Source organism: Schistocerca americana, chromosome 3 (assembly GCF_021461395.2).
Source record: "Schistocerca americana isolate TAMUIC-IGC-003095 chromosome 3, iqSchAmer2.1, whole genome shotgun sequence".
NCBI classification, from domain to species: domain Eukaryota; kingdom Metazoa; phylum Arthropoda; class Insecta; order Orthoptera; family Acrididae; genus Schistocerca; species Schistocerca americana.
The window spans coordinates 702,641,015-702,659,506 of NC_060121.1; positions in this window are offsets into that span (position 1 = coordinate 702,641,015).

An 18,492-nucleotide genomic window follows, 5' to 3' on the forward strand; every position below is an offset into this window, starting at 1 on the left:
TTGCAAGAAAATTCATTGAAAAAGTACAGGTGAATGTAAAAGTCCACAAACAAACAGTACTCATTTTAAGTAATGTTTTGAGCAGAATGCCTATAATGGGATTAAACCTTCTGTAGCTTGGAAAATCACATTTCTCATATTATAAATAATATATAAGATCATAAATCCAGATAATTAGTAATACAAGCAGCTTATAAAAGCTAATTTTTAATGAGTAGCCCATATTAGGATACCAGTACAAACCTTCTTCGAAGAAAACATCTTCTCAGGGGCCTTAAGAGTACTCTACAACTTATAAATAGTAGAGAAGGCCTTATTTTAACCTCAGTCTTGCTAGTGTTAATCAAAAAGATTATCCTCATGGTATTTTGTGTGCCCTTATTTGATTAGATGGTATGATTTTTCTTGTGGAGTCTTAAGTGTTGCAATATAAATGACATTCCAGTTGCAGTGCTGTATCCATATAATTAAAATAAAAAGCAATTGCTCATATCAAGAGGTTATACACATACTTGGACTATTTATTTTTCTCAGACACTGCAAAACCATATGAGTCAAAATCTTGGAATGAGCCACAAAATACTCAAAAGTTGATAAGTATTTAAAAGCTGGAATCACAACACTTTGAAAATACTAATCATTTTATAGTAAACATAAAAATTTTTATGTGCTTTGTAGGGTTCAGTCAAGTTGTTGATTCAATATTTATGCCTAAAAATTCAATCAAAAACTACAGGTGAATGTAAAAGCCCATAAACACACAGTACTCATTTTAAGTAATGTTTTGAGCATGATGCCTCTAATAGGATTAAACCTTCTGTAACTTGGAAAATCACATTTCTCATATTAGAAATAATATAATAACATAATATATAAGATAATGAACAGCAACAGGTTAGCCAAACAGATTTTTAAATATCATTGGGACAAGGAGTCAATAGTAGTCTGGATTCAAGAAGTAAGGAAAGATTTGGAACGAAACAATATAAGTGAAGAAGATGCAATAGAAAGAGAGATTTTGAAGAAGAAAGTGTTAAAAATTTAAGGATTACAAGGAAGGAGGGAGAAAAAGAAGAATAAAGGAGGAAGCATTGAAATTGATGTGTGGTCCTTAGATGACACAAACTTAATAATGATAATAATAATAATATTTCTATTGGATATGTAGGTATTGCACAGTGTGGAATCAGGTAAGTCTTATATTTTATCTTAAAATTATTGCTTCACAGCATTACAATGATAATCCGTTATATAATATGTGTTCTCTCTTTAGATGCTTTTTGTTGTTGATACCTCTTGAGTTACAACATATTATGTATACAGTATAACAACAATATGGAAAGGACACCACGTAGAGGAGACACTGAGTGGCAGACAGGCACAATGAAGAAGACTTCTACATATAAGTTTCAGACTAAGTCCTTCATCAGATGTAGACAACAAGGCTCACAAACATTCACACAGTGTAACTTGCATACACAAGTCCCCTGCTTTCTCCTGGCAGTAAGGTCCTAATGTATACTGCATATGGTATTACATTATAATTTGTCTTATGGAGCATTTGAGAAAAATCTGTGTGTGTGTTCTCCTTTCTTTTCTGAAGAAGGCCTTGGCTGATAGCTCAGTGCTAAATAGTTTTTCTATTTTGCCTGTCTGCAGCTCAACATGTCATCTTTAGAGTGAGTAGCAGTCTGTTCTTTTCATAATGGTTGATATTCTGACCTGGGGTTTCCATTGTTTGATACAGAGTGCGAAATATAAAATTTGCAGTCCAGTTAGTAAATCCATTTACAAGCTCTTCATTATGTCTAAGAAAAAATGTGCATCGAAGAATGTTGTTACAACTAGCTGTGAGGATGACAGATGCTCATTTTCCTTCAGTGCATGTGGTAGTAAATGAAACAGGCAAAAAGGAGTGCAAGTGTCTCAAAAATGAGATTGACGGGAAGTGCAAAATGGCTAAGCAGGGATGGCTAGAAGACAAATGCCAGGATGTAAAGGCATATATCACTAGGGGAAAGATAGATACTGCCTACAGTAAAATTAAAGAGACCTTTGGAGAAAAGAGAACCACATCTAAGAAGATAAAGAGCACAGATGGAAAACCTGTTCTAAGCAAAGCAGGGAAAGTAGAAAGGAGTATATAGAAGGTTTATACAAGGGCAGCTAGGAGGAGGAGGTATTCAGACAGTTATACACTGCGTATATGCAATAGATGTGACCAACTGTCAGAGTTGAGTGGAGAGGAGCCTCTTGTAGCTGCAGATGTAGGAAACATGCAGCAGTACTCAGCAGTTAGGAGGCCTAGGTCAGTTGAAAAGTCTAACAGAAATAAGAGGGTTCTACTGCTAGGTAGTTCACACGGTAGAGGTGTGTGCCACCAGTTGCAGGAAGTGTTGGGGATTGAGTGCCAGTTCACCAGTATTCTGCAGACTAGTGCAGGGTTGGCTCAGGTGACTGACAGCATAGGGGAGTTATGTAGGAATTTTATGAAGGACGATCAGTTAGTGATAGTGGGTGGAGCAGGGAACATTCTTGATAGGGACGGGGAATATGATGTAGGTGGTGACCTGGTAAAGATAGTTACTCAAACTGGTGGCACTAATGTACATTTTGTGCAACTATTTCAGCGCCATGATTGACCTCATCTTAATGCGGCTGTTAGGTGTGTTAACATGTGGCTGGGCAGGACTCTGATGGCAGAGGGCACGAGTCACATTTAAGTGATGCCAGTTGGGCCTATCAGTAGATCAGACTTCACTAGGCATGGCCTGTACCTCAGTAGATATGGGAAGGGGAGGCTGGCAAAGCTTATAGGTGACAGTGTAGTGGGTGATGGTGAGATCACTCATAGAAAAATTCCTGTAGTAGTTGGTGTTAGAGCTGCACCTTTTTTAGCTGATAGGTATACCTATTTAAAGGAAGTCCCTTTGACTAAAGGGTCACCTTCAGAGGATGTCATGTTTCCAAGTAGAGAAGGAATTAGCATATTTCATCAAAATATAAGAGGTATTATAGGTAAAGTTAGTGAACTGCTTAAAGATGTTGACTGAAATTATTGGTATGTTGGAGCACCACTTAAATAATTTGATAATTTAGAGGCTTCGTGTACCAGGACACAGATTAGCTGGCTGTTTTTCAAGGAGTTCCTTGCAGGGTTGGGGAGTGGCCATGTACATAAGAAACAGTATTCCATTTGAGTCCATAAATGTATCACAGCACTGCACTGAACAGATTTTTGAATGTTGTGCAGGGGCAGTTGAATTTAGTGAAACTAAACTTCTAATTGTTGTTGTTTATAGGTCCCCCAACTCTGACTTTGGAGCATTTCTGCTCAAGCTACAGAGGGTCCTTGATTCAGTTTGTAGGAAGTACCAGAAATTAGTTGTATGTGGTGACTTCAATATAAATTTAGTACATGATGGTGAACAAAACAGGATGTTGGTAGATCTCCTAAATTCATATGATCTGATGCTGACCATGTTTTTTTTCCAATTAGGGTGCACGGGAACAGCAGCACAGCCATAGACAATATTTTTATTCATTCTTCATTATTAGATGGGCATTCTGTTAGTAAAAGGGTGAATGGTGTTTCAGACCATGATGCACAAATTTAATGCTAAAAGGCTTTTGTACTCAAACAAATGTCACATATAATTGCAAACTATGTAGGAAAGTTAATCCAACAGCAATAGAGAGTTTTTTAAACCTTGTCAAGGAAGAAGAGTGGCAGGATGTTTACAGTGCCGATAACATAGATGATAAATATAATGCTTTCCTTGACACATTTCTCATGCTCTTTGAGAGTTGCTTTCCATTAGAACATTCTAAACAGGATACTAGCTGTAGTAGGCAGCCCGGGTAGCTGACTAGTAGGATAAGAATACATGTAGAACAAAGAGGGAATTATATCAAAATGTTAGAAGTAGCCACAATCAAGCTAAATTAGCCCATTACAAACAGTACTGTAAGATGCTTAAAATCGTTATTAGGAAGGCATAGAGTATGTGGTATACAAATAGAATAGCTAATTCACAGGATAAAATTAAAACCATATGGTCAGTTGTGAAGGAAGTGTCTGGTCAGCACCACAAGGTCGATGATATAAAGTCAGTTCTTAGTAAAAATATTTATGTTACTGATAAATCAGATATATGTACAGTATTTAACAATCATTTTCTGAGCATTGCTGGTGAATTTAAAAAAAATAGTTTCTACAGAGAATCATATAACTTTCGTGGCATATGCCTTTCTGAGATTGATGTCTGAAGAACTCTGTGATACAGAGAAGGTGAAGAGTGAGTCAATAATTAAATCACTGAAGACTAAGGACTCTCATGGTTATGGTGAAGTGCCTAGCAGAATATTAAAGTACTGTGCTGCACATGTTAGCCCTGTATTTAGCCATATCTCTAATTTTTCCTTTAGCAATGGTCAGTTTCCTGAACGATTAAAGTACTCAGTAGTAAAGACACTTAATAAAAATGGAGAAAGGGATAATTTAGAGAATTTTAGACCTATTGCTATGCCATCAGTGTTTGCTAAAGTTATTGAAAAGGCTGTGTATGTAAGGATAATTGATCATTTTATATCACACGATTTGCTACCAAATGAACAGTTCAGATTTAGAAATCGTTTAAAAACTGGAAATGCTATATTCTCTTTTGTGTGTGAGGTACTGGATGGGTTAAACAAAAGGTTTCAAATGCTAGGCATATTTTTTGTTTTAACTAAGGCGTTTTATTATGTTGATCACAAAATATTGCTCCAGAAGTTGGACTATTACAAAATGCAAGGAGTAGCTCACAATTGGTTCATCTTTTACTTTAGCAACAGACAGCAAAAGGTCATTATTCACAGTGATGAGAATGGATACGATGTGGGATCTGAGTGGGATACGTTCAAGTTGGGGTGCACCAGAGATCAGTGTTGGGGCCACTCCTGTTCCCTATTTATATAAATGTTACACCCTCTAGTGTTAAAGGTAATTCTAAAATATTGCTGTTGCTGATAAGACTAGCTTGGTAGTAATGGATGTTGTGCACAGCATTGGCTTAGTTTCAAATAGTGCAGTTCATGACATAACTTCATGGCTCATAGAAAATAAACTAACACTAAATCAAAGTGAGACTCAGTTTTTACAGTTTCTAGCACACATTACAACAAAACCTGACATTTTAATTTCACAGAATGGGCATATGATTAGTGAAACTAAACTGTACAAATTTCTAGGTGCTCAGATAGATAGTAAACTGTTGTGGAAAGCCCACATTCAGGATCTTGATCAGAGACTTAATGCTGCAATTTGTACTATTAGAATTGTATCTGAAGTGAGTGATTGTTCGACATGAAAATTTGTGTACTTTCCTTATTTTCATTGCCTTATGTCATATGGTATTATATTTTGTGGTAACTGTTCCCATTGTAAAAGGATCATTTTGCCTCAGAAATGGGCGGTTCGGGCAATAAGTGGTATAAGTTCACGAACCGCTTGTCGACCCCAGTTCACGGGTCAGGGTATTTTGACATTGGCCTCTCAATATATATATTCCTTACTGTCATTTCTTGTTAACAATATTAGCTTATTCCCCAGAATAAGCAGCTTTCAATCGGTTACTACTTGGCAGAAATCAAACCTGCATTTGGATCTCTTGTGCAGAAAGGTGTGCAGTGTACGGCTGCATCCATTTTCAATAAGCTACAACTTGAATTCAAAAATCTTAGCAGTAATCCACGCACTTTCAAATTGAAACTGAAGAGTTTCCTCATTGGTCACTCCTTGTATTCTGTCAAGGAGTTCCTTGAAAAATTAAGCTGATTCTTCTTGTATTGTTGACTGCATTTACATAAACTTATGGATTGACATTTTTTGGCTTCATAAACATTTTATTTTTATCTGTTATTACTTTTATGTTGTAATTTCATGTTCTGATACGTTCAATGACTTTGGAGATTTGCTCCTCCATTTGATTCTATAGAATGTGATGTGTAAATAAATAAATAAAGGGCAATGTACTTGAGGGCAATATTATGGAAATGGAAGAGGATTTAGATGAAGATGAAATGGGAGATATGATATTGCGTGAAGAGTTTGACAGAGTACTGAAAGACCCAAGTCAAAACAAGGCCTTGGGATTGGACCAAATTCTGTTACAGGTACTGATAGTATCGGGAGAGCCAGCGATGACAAAACTCTTTCATCTGGTGAACAAGATATAATTCCAATCCCAAAGGAAGCAGATGTTGACAGGTGTGAAAATTACTGAACTGTCTGTTTAATGAGTCACAGCTGCAAAATACTAACATTAATTCTCTACAGATGAATGGAAAAGCTGGTTGAAACTGACATCAGGGAAGATCAGTTTTGATTCTGTAGAAATGTTGGAAGAGATGAGGCAACTTATCTTAGAAAGTAGATTTAGGAAAGGCAAACCTACTTTTCTAGTATTTGTAGACTTAGAGAAAGCTTTTGACAATGTATAATGGAATACACTATTTCAAATTCTGAAGGTAGCAGGGGTGAAATACAGGGATCGAAAGGCGATTTACAATTTGTACAGAAACCAGATGGCAGTTATATGAGTCAAGAGGCATGAAAGAGAAGCTTTGGTTGGGAAGGGAGTGAGACAGGGTTGTAGCCTATTCCTGATGTTATTCAACCTGCATATTGGGTAAGCAATAAAGGAAACAAAATATAAATTTGGAGTAGGAATTAAAATCTATGGAGAAGAAATAAAAACATTCAAATTTGCCAATGACATTGTAATTCTGTCAGAGACAGCAAAGGACCTGGAAGAGTAGTTGAACAGAATGGACAATGTCTTGAAAGGAGGATATAAGATGAACATCAACAAAATCATATCGAGGATAATGGAATGTAGTCTAATTAAATCAAGTGATGCTGAGGGAATTAGATTAGGAAATGAGACACTTAAAGTAGTAGATGTGTTTTGCTATTTGGGGAGCAAAATAACCGATAATTGTTGAATGTAGACTAGCAATGGCAAGGAAAGCGTTTCTGAAGAACAGAAATTTCTTAACATCGAGTGTGGAATTAAGTGTCAGGAAATCTTTTCTGAAAGTATTTGTATGGAGTGTAGCCCTGTATGGAAGTGAAACATGGACAATAACTAGTTTAGACAAAAAGAGAATAGAAGCTTTCAAAATGTGGTGCTACAGAAGAATGCTGAAGATTAGAGAGATAGATCACATAACTAATGAGGAGATACTGAACATAATTGGGGAGAAGAAAAATTTGTGGCACAACTTGGCCAGAAGAAGGCATCGGTTGGTAGGACATGTTCTGAGGCATCAAGGAATCACCATTTTAGTATTGGAGGGCAGTGTGGAGGGTAAAAATCATAGAGGGAGACCAAGAGATGAAAACACTAAGCAGATTCAGAAGGATGTAGGTGCAGTAGGTACTTGGAGATGAAGAAGCTTGCACAGGATAGAGTAGTATGGAGAGCTGAATTAAACCAATCTCTGGACTGAAGGCCACAACAACAACAACAACAATGTATGGTAGAAAGTATGTTTGCTAGTACTGTGTCTCCATGCTGTGTAACACACAGCAAAGCTTTGCAGTTTATCAAAACTAAATGCTGAGGATTTTCATGAATTCTCTCCCTGTCTGTAAGCACACTGGACTCATATTTGGGGCGACTGTTTAAAGCAGCATCCAGTCATCCAGATTTAGGTTTTCTGAGATTTCCCTAAATTTCTCCAGGCAAATGCAGGGGTGGTTCCTTTGAAGGGGCACGGCAAATTTCCTTGCCCATCCTTGCCACAATCCAAGCTTGTGTTCCATCTCTTAATGACCTCAATGTCAATGGGATGTTGAACGCAATCTTCCTTCTTTCTTTCTTCCATCTGTACACCTGCTTGGATACGTAGTTCAGCCAACTACTTTGTGACTACACTGCAACTTGACTGGTGTTAAGAGTGGTTTTAGGTGATGTAAGTGAAGGAAGGGAGGAGACAGAGAGCAGGAGGGAAGGTTGGACAGAAATTGCCTGATGTCTGTGGGAGAGAGGAAGCAAAACCTTTTGACAGTAATGTGGTGCACCAAGAGCAGTTATGTTTTGTGCAGAAGGTTTTGGAGAAGAATGTATCAGATGAAGAGAGATACTTCAATGGAGAGTGTGTGAGTGTAGGTTGAATGAAGCAGTGTCATTGTACAGAGTTCGTGGTTGATGTGCAACAGTGGCTAGTGGAGTTTGAAGCTGGGAGGGTTAAGGTGTCAAAATATGTGTGGCAGGGACAGTTCCTATCTGTTTGATTTTTAGAAACTAGTAGTTATGGGAAGGATTCAAATGGCATGGGTCCTTCCTCCAACACCAGCTTCTGTGGGTCACTGAGTTGGCATTTCTTCAAACCCCTAATCCTCCTGACCTCAAACTCCACTAGTCCCTACTCCACACCTATCTTAACCACTGTTCCCCTGACCCCTCTCCCCCCCCCCCCCCCTTCACCCCACACCCCACTTCATTCATATTATGGGAAGTTAAATTCTACTCTTCCTTCTATCATTTAACTTTTAGTCAAAGTCTACTCTCTCCCTGTTCCTCTGTTACAGTCTATTAATCCTCTTCTTTGTATGCTACATAAAACTCTTCCTAGTTGCACCACAGTAAGCTCACTGGTTCCAAATTACTGTCCTGTGTCCTTGCTGCCTCTCTCTCTCAGCCATCAGCTACCCTTCCCCAACTCTTCCTCCCAGTCCCCCACCTCATTTCTTCCAATGCCCACTACACTAGACCCAGCTCCTTACCAAAGCTGAGCTACAGTAGTAGCACAATGCTGTCACTCAGGACAGTGTAGCTGTGCAGGTGTGTGTATGTGTGTGTGTATGTACGTGTGTGTGTGTGTGTGTGTTCTATTGACTCTGAAGAAAATTTCATTCAGAATCTCAGAAGAACTCTCAGTCTTGTACGAATGTGTGATCTTGCAGAGATATGAGTGAAAAAGGGTTCTAGAGCTTCCAGCCATATTATGTGTATGTATATCCTAGAGTTTTCAACCTAGTGCTCCTTGACCATTGTCAAGCAATAACTGATTACTATGTGGCTACTGCCTGTGCATGTATATAGCCTCTGTACACTCTGTAACACAAGCACTGCTCTGTCCATTGCTGTGTCAGACAGTGTTTCCCTCCCATACCCCTTTTAATGTTTCTGTTACTGGGTTCCAGTTGCTTGGCTGCATTTACGCACAGTTATTGATGTGTTGACAGATATTTTTTTATATCTGTAGCTTTAATCACACTTTTGCAGGAGCCAGTAGCCTTCATGATAATACATGAGTCACTGGATGTAATTTTTGTCTCTTTTCCAATGCATGTTCAGCTGCTGTTGTATTGTCTGTGTAATGCAGTTGCAAGCACGTAACAAGTTCAATCCAGCATTGTTGTACTGTGTATGTGGTCGGAGCAATATGATACTGTGCACACTCAGGAATCAGGATTTTACTGTCTCATGACATATGAGGAGCATCTAGAAAGTAAGTTTCCCTATTTTTAAAAACAAAGACAACACAGTTATATGAAAAACTTTTTTGGCAATGGATACAGCAATGTTTGAGCTATTTTTTGATACACTTGTCATGTTATGAGATCACCTGTTGTATTCCTGTGTCATAGAAGTCTGCTGGCTGTGAATGGAACCAGCATGTGACAGTCATGTTTAACTCTTCATCATTGTCAAAATGTGGCTGGGAACTGAAATTTCTTGAGGTGCAAGAAAAGATGGAAATCACTGGGAGCAAGACCAGGACTATATGCTGGATGAGCATTTCATTTTGAGCTCATGTGTCAGATTTTTAACACCAACCTGGCACACAATTTCTTGAACAGCAGGTGCTTAGTGACAATTTCATGCAACAAGGATTGCAATACCCATGGAAAATGGCTGCTTAGCTCCATAATCATGGAGTGATGGTTCTCCAGGATGCACTGCCATACCAGCTCAACCAGGTAATCATTGATGAGGGAGGGTCACCCACTGTGCTCTTCATCATGGACACTTTGATGACCTTCAGAAAAAAGCCTATTCAAGCAACATATCATCTGTTTGTTCATGATCTTCCTGTAGACCTGAAAGAGCTGATGAATTTCAATGAGCACTTTGTTTTGTGTATTAAGGAGCCTTATCATGAGCCCCAATTCAGGGCACTGCTGCCATGGTAATGGTACCAGCTGGGACCTGTCCAACCAGAATTTGATTGTCATGTCATAGTTCTGTTGTACATGTACAGTTTTGGCAGTTAAATATATCTACTTTAAAGGAAACAACATTTGGAAACTTACTTTCTGGATACGCTTCATACATACATAAATCATTGACTTAAAGTGCAGGAGACTCATCAGTTTAAATAATGTAACAGAGGTATAAACAATGTCACAAAAAATCAGTCTTAATTTACAAAAATTATTACAAATTTTTTCATCACTCTGAAAAGAAATCTTCATCTCTTAAAAATTCCATTACTGAATCATAACAGGTGTTATTTGTGGACACCAGGAGTTCTATTTTTAATAGGCCTCATTATTTTAGCTTGAGGAATAAAGATTAACTTGATGTTATGTCTCTTCAGGTACCGGCTAGTTATCTGTGTCACTGAACAACACAATGGGATTAAGTGGAAGCTTTATACTGTCCTTTTCAATGGTATTCTGCCTGCATGTACAACCTGCATTTGCTTGTGATATTTGTTGATAGTTTTATCCATACTCACAGAGGACTTTTCATGTTTGCTTGTGTTTTGTGTTATACTACTTTGATGATGACATTAAATTTTGTGCCTAAGTGGATATGGAGACTGAGAGAGCTCTTTGAACACCTCAATAACACCCAGGAGATCACAATGTAAGTTGAAAACTTACTTGAAATCCTCATTTGACAAAAATCCATTGGGTATCTCAGCCATAATATAGCTTGTACAGACTAGTATCTGCATGCTTTTAGCTGTCATCACCTCGCTCAAAATGCACCCATTCTCAAAGGCTTTGGTTTGACAAAAATGTGTTGTATATCTCAGCTATAGTATACCTCATACAGACTGGTATCTGCATGCTTACAGCCTTCAGTACCTCACCCAAAAGCACACTGTTTCAAAGACTTTGGTTCATTGTGAAGAAGCTACCTCTTGTGCAGAAGACATGCCACAAGGCTCAGGTTTCCTTGGATCATGTAATTAAAGAATCAATAGAGATAAAAATATCTGAAAACACCAGTTTGCATTTGAACAATATGGGAGCTGGCCATCAGGATGTTAAAGTGAGTTCAGCAGACTTGGGAAGGCACCTTTGCTTTATACAGTAATGGATTGGGACCAGTAATTTCACAACCAGTACTGTGATTATATAAGTTACTTATTGACAATGGTCAATGAATAACTCAGCCAATAGCTCATGGATACGCAACTACTTGAAGGGACTTGAAGCCCAAAAAGAGATTATCTCAGTCTTGTTTATAAAGCAAGTGCCTACTCAGTGCATCAGCTACATTGTGCATTGTTATCTTTATTTCTATTATTATTTAGATTCTATCAGTTCACTTTTCCTAACCCTAGATATTTTTTAAAAATTACTTTGCAAAGTTGGTGAGCATATTGGTTCAGGAAGTTCAGAAGAGAAAGAAAACTATATGCTGTACAATCAACATAGACACAATTAAGTGAAATGAAAATTTCCCACTCATCCCCAATCGAAATAAGGAGGAATGAGAATTGTCATGACTGCCAAAAGTGAAAAGTACAACTTCATGGAGCTAGTAGTGTCTCCAATAAAACTCTAAAACGTTGTAACTTTAAGCATGTAGTGTTCTGAGTGACTTGGGTGATATATCATTAGTTCAGCCTGTCCCCAGGCAGATCGAATTGCGATTGATAGGTCTCTCTATATGAAAGGCAACTTCTCTTGTGTCAATAGCTAGAAGCCAGTTCATTTGTTACATTATGTTCCAAACTTTTTAAGGAGGTGCTATACTCAAGGATTGTCACCCATATGTTTAGCAATGGGATTCTCATTTCAAAAGGCTGCTTTACTAAAGCATCTATTTGTAATGTAACTGAGCACATAATAATATCTGAACAGATAAAGTATTACTATTTGATATTTGCTGTGAATGTTTAAAGCCCTTTGAGTATGTCAGTCATAATATTCTATTAGAGAAATTAAGTTTTATAGCATGCATTATTCATAACATGCCTGATTGATTTTGTATTTAATAAACAGGATGCAGAAAGCTGGACCAGAATTTTTGAGCTATATAAATTAATTGGGGTGCCACATCACCTGCCTGTGGAAAAATGATAGTTAGCATGCCATAGGATTTGGTCATGGGCCCAATACTGTTCTTGCTCTTTGGTCATGAGTTTTCATTTTATTTGAATGAGGAACCAGGGTAGTCCTTTTTTTGTGCTGATGATGGAAGCATTACTGTAAATCCAAACAAATAAGTATCAACAGTGAAAAAAGTTAATGATATTTTTTACTAAACTAGTAACTGGTTTTGCATCATTGATCTAACTTCAGTCTTAAAAAGACATGGCTCATCTAGATTTTTACAGTCAGAAATATCTTGTCTACTAAGATATATACAGAAAAGTTTTGACAAACTTGTAGGGGAGGTGGGGCATATCATAAGGATTAAGAATTGTTTGGCAACCCATGGCTGCAAACATTGGTGTATGCTGCTAGGTGCTGTTGTACATGAGAGCACTGGAGAGCAGTATGCTCACTGAGTTTTTTGTGGCTTGATGTTTTTCTGTTGGGAGTCATGAAATCTTTCATGTATCATGCTCTGGTGGCATCTGAAATGGATCTTGGTACAGTAACTGTCTGCACAGTACAATAAAGTACACTCCCTGTGTCTTTGAGCATGTCAGTGCTCCTTCAGTGTCATATATGCATGGCATCTGATGGTGCAGACTTCAAGCACCTGTTGAAACATTAGAGCTGTATTCATGTGCTACACCATGTGTGCTTCTTATGTCCAATAATGGAAAATCCAGAATGGAACATAACAATATTATAAAAAGGATAGTTTGTACTCACCGTATAGCAGAGATGCTGAGTCACAGATAAGTACAACAAAAAGACTGTCAGAAAGTGAGATTTCAGCCAACAAATAGCCGACATACACACACACACTCAATCAAAAGCAACTCACACACAGACGACCACAATATCTCTGGCAGATGGATCCAGAGTCTGGCTTCAGCCGCCAAAGACTGTGGTCATATGTGCATGAACTGTGTTTGCTTGTGTGTGTGTTTTTTGTCTATTGTTGGCCGAAAACTCACTTTCTGACAGTCTTTTTGTTGCGCCTATCTGTAACTCAGCATTTCCTCTATACGGTGAGTTACAACTATTCTTTTCATAATATTATTACATTCCATCATTGATTCAAAAGGAGACACTGACTTCATACAACTAAAAGGTTGATTGTCTCTAGTAGAAGACATGCTACAAATGCACAAATGCCCACTCACAGACATGTTCACTCCTATTTTAGCATGTTATTGCTTTTCTGAGGTAACCATTGCTTTTACTGATATTTGCTAATGACTCACTTGGCACCAGACTGAACTTCTTGACCACTGGGGTTTCCCAGGCAGCAGTGCTACATGTAAGGTACAAATACTGATACTCAAGGAGTAACTGTATCTGTAACCTAATAAACACATTCTGTATTAGCTAAAATCTCATTTCTCCTGACTCAATTTCTAATGAGTTTTGGGTCATTCTGCACTATCTCACAGTCTTCTAGCAATGGGAATTCCAGGATGAAATATTAACAATATTAGGAAAAGGCTAGATCAGTACTCACTGTAAAGAAGACCAATTGAGTTGCTGTTAGACACAGCAAAAAGACTTTTACACATTATAGCTTTTGGCCAAAGCCTTCAACAGCAAAGAAAATAAACACACATTCACACAAGGAAGCACAGCTCATAGAAACACGACTGCTAACAATGGCAGCTCTGACTGGAATGCAGCTGTCACGTGAATAGCAATCTCAAGTGGGGTGAGAAAGGGGAGGGATAGCAGGTTACGTGCAAGGAGGGGGGAACGGGGACAGAGGAGATCACTATCTGGTGGGGCGTGCAGGGAGTAGAGACTGAGAGACTGCTGTATATAGTCTTGATAAATGAAGTGTGTGTGTGTGGGGCCGGGGGGGGGGGGGGGGGGGGAGCAAAAAAGGAGAGGAATGGAAAAGGAGAGGAGTAGTGAAAGGGGAAAGATGGTTGAATACATTGGCAGAGGGCATCACAGAAAGAGGTTCAGGGAACAGGAGAAGGGAGGAGATGATAGGTCAAGGGGGCAGAAACTGTTGGGTGGAGAGTGTTGGGACAGTAGGTTACAGTAAGTTGAGTCGAGGATAATTTCGGAAGTAGAGATTGTGTAGTTAGGATAACTCCCATTTGCACAGTTCAAGAAAGCTGGTAGTGGAGGGTAAGATCCAGATGGCCTGAGTTGTGAAACAGCCATTGAAATAAAGCATGTTATATTCAGCTGCATGTTGTGTCACAGGTTGGTCTATTTCATTCTTGGCAACAGTTTTGTGGTGGGTGTTCATCCTGGTGAACAGCTAGTTGGAAGTCACACCAATATAAAATGCTGTACAATGGTTGCAACGGGGCTGGTATACTACATGCCTGCTTTCACAGGCGGTCTGGTCTATTATGGTGTAAGATAAGCCTGTGGCAGGAGTGGAATAGGAAGTGCTGGGCGGGTGGTTAGGGCAGGTCTTGCACCTTTATCCTTCCACAGGGTTGTGATTCATGAGGCAAGCGGATGGGATTTGGAGTGACATAGGGGTGCATTAGGATGGTGTGGACATTGGGTGGGCAACAGAACAGTACTTTAGGAGGACTGGGAAGGATCTTGGCTAGGATGTCACTCATTTCGGGGCCTTATGACAGATAATCGAAGCACTGATTAAAGATGTGGTTCATTTCTTTCCAGTCCAGGTTGGTACTGGGTGACAAATAGGGCATTCTTTTGTAGTTGGGTATTTAGGGTAATGGGAGGATTGGTGGTGTGTGGAGAAATGGCACAGGAAGTCTATTTGTGGACTAGGTCCAGGGGATAATGCCTGTCTGTGAAGGCCTTGGTGAGACCTTAAGCATACTGGGAATGGGAGTGAGTGGGATACTCTTTTTTTTTTTTTTTTTTTTTTTTTTTTTGGGGGGGGGGGGGGGGGGGATAGCAGCTATCAAAATGCAGGTAATATTGGTGGTTGGTGTGTTTAATGGGGGCAGAGGTGTGGATGGAGCTATCATAGATCATTAGGTCTGTGTCAGAAAATGGCACACTGGGTTGAGGAGGACCAGGTGAAATAAATAGAAGGTGCTGATGTCGTGAAGGAATGAGGATAGAGTACTTTGATCCTGAGTCTGCATCATGAAGATATCATCAATGAATCTGAACCAGACAAGGGATCTTGTGTTTTGGGGTTGCTAGGAAGGCTTCATCTAGATGGCCCATTAACTGATTGATATAGGAAGGTGCATGCCTTTGGCCATGGCTGTGCTGCAGATTTGTTCATATAAGTTCCATTCAATGGAGAAATAGTTATATGTTAGGATAAAGTTAGTTGGGTGAATGAGAAATGAGGTAGTGGGCTTGGAATCTGAAGGATGTTGAGAAATACAAGTATAATGTTCAGCTACAGAAAGACCATGGGTACGGGGGATGTTGGACTATAGGAAAGAAGTGTCAACAGCAATGAGTAGGGAACCAGGAGGTATAGGAGTGGGGATGGTGGAGTCAGAGAAATAAGTGATTGATATCTTTGACATGGTGACATGGGAGGCTAGATTATGGGCAGCTGACTGAAGGTGATGGTCAGTGAGAGCTGAAATCCTTTCAGTGGGGACATAATAATCAGCTACAATGGTGATGGGAGGAATGGGGGTGTGTGGGGAAATGACACAATAAATCTGTTTGTGGACTAGGTCTGGGGGATAGTACCTGTCTGTGAAGCCCTTGGTGAGACCTTCAGCATGCTGTGAAAGGTAGTTCTTGTCACTGTAGAGACACCCTCCCTGGATGATGACAAGGCTCTATGGGAGGTTTCTTTTCCTTTTGTCCAAATTTACTGCCCTGTGATACAACTCTCTGTAATATTGCTGTCTTTGATATGAACTCTCCCACCCATTTACTGTATTTTAGATATGCTGTCAATCAAGAAGCAGCTATTTCATCAAGACCCTGCCCTAACAGTTTGTTTGCAGTACCATGTGATTCACCCTATCAGAGACTTTGGAGAGATCAGTGGTTGTACAGTCAATCACTTCTGACGCATCAAGCTGAAAACCAGATAGCTGTTACTCACATGAAAACTCTGTTGTGAATCCATACTGGCACCTTATGACCACGGTATTTCCTTCAAGAAACCTCTTATATATTTGTCAATGATCCCTTCAGATATTTTGCTTATGATAAAGGTAAAACTTAACTGGTCCAAAGTTTTTGGTATTGCCCCTTCGTCCTTTTCTCTTGTATGCAAATAGTACTATGACTTGTTTCTAGTCATCCAGGGGTACACTATTATTTGTACAGAAGTCAAATAGGAGTCTTAGGTAAAGCACAGTACTCCAATCCATGATTTTTTTTAAATTTTCCACTTATTCAGTCCACCCTTACTGCCTTCCTTGTGCCAATTGCTTTATGACAATATATATTTTCCTGTTATTAAATGTAAACCCTTTGAAAACTTCCCTCTCTTGTTCCTTCACTCTTTCTTCCTGCACTTCCCCAGCCATACCCACTATTCTACTGTATTTCTGGTCAAAAACACTATTTTTTGTGCATCCCTAGATATTGCTTTGTTCTCTGTCTTAATGTTTGTAACTGTTCTTTGTTTTCCTTTAAGGCTTCTTATATACTCAGACATACTTTTTTACCCTTCTTAATAATCTCCTCTTTCATCCCCCCTCCCCTCTCACCTTCCACCCCCTACAATGCAACAATTTATTGCTGCATTGCTGCATAACTACTAGTAAGCAGTCTTAATCTCATTTAACTCCTGCATTAGTGTTTCCAGACAAGCCTTGCTCCCTTTTCCTTTGTGATCTCATTCCTCTGCATAGAAAACTTCCTTTTTATTATTCACACTCTTCTACTGTAATAGACTTGGACTTCTGATTATTTTATGACTTTGCATGGAACATGCTTTTCTTCATATTCTAATATAATCTGCTGCAGTTCTGATCACAATACATTAACTTCTTTTGTGGCATTAACCACTGATTGGACATCTCAGCAAAATATATTCTATTTCCTCTATGTTTGCTGTGTTAAATTTGACAACTCTTTTTTCATTTTCTTCCCCCGAACTATTTCTGTATTATCAGAAAAAACATCCAACAAGCAAATTATCACTCTATGTATTTTTTTTTATTTATTTTGGTAATAAATTATGTGTAGTCCCCTCCCCAGATCTGTCTGTTTGCTACAAGCCCATTATTGAGCTGTGAATCCATTTTTCCTTTCTAGTGCCTGTCACGTTTAAATTCTCTCCACTCCCTTCCCCCAATTTTTACACTTCTACCCTTCTTTCCAGACAGGTTATCACAATCCAAGAATCTTTCAATTGAACTCCAATTCCATTCCCTATGCCAGACCAAGCAGTTGTTAAAATGTCATAGTTACCAAAGTGGATGAAACTCTGTTATTAAATGCTTTCTCAATAAAGTTTAAAAAGACAGATAGGAGGGAGATGGGTCTATAATTAATGGATGCTTGTTTATCACCTCTTGTATGAACAGAATTTTCTACTACATATTTCAAACAATGGAAAATTGAGGAGGGAATAAAGTTTAAAAAGATAGATAGGAGGTAAATGGGTCTATAATTAAAGGATGCATGTTTATCACCTCTTGTATGAACATAAGTTTCTACTACGTATTTCAAACAATGGGAAATTGAGGAGGGAATATGGGTTAGGATAAATTACAGCTCACTGCACAGAGAAGGTGCTGAGTACACTGTTGGATATTATTAAACTATTCGACAAAGTTATTTCTCAGATTACAAGTACATAATCACATTCATACTGATACAACTCACATGCAGATACTGAAGCTGGATGGTGGTAATTAGTGATATCAGTTGGGATGTATAGTGGGAGTCCAAAAGAAGTACGGGGTGGCAAATGGGAGGGATAGCAGGGTAAGGGGTTGGAGAAGATATTGTGTTGGTAAGTGTATGAATGTGGAGGTACATGGTGGAGCAGTATGACGAGCTGCTAGGTGCAGCATTGGGAGGCTGTGCTGAAAGAGGGTATGGTGGTGGTGATGTAGGGGTTGGGGGAGTACAGTGCCACATGGTAGCTGCAGGAGTAGGTGGTAATGAGGGGATGTATGGGACAGGCTTGCATATAGGGCTTATATATATGGATGCGACCCATGTCACCCATTCCACACTAAGAAGTCCCTTCCATGCACACTAACCAACCCACATGCTGAGGTCATCACAGACCA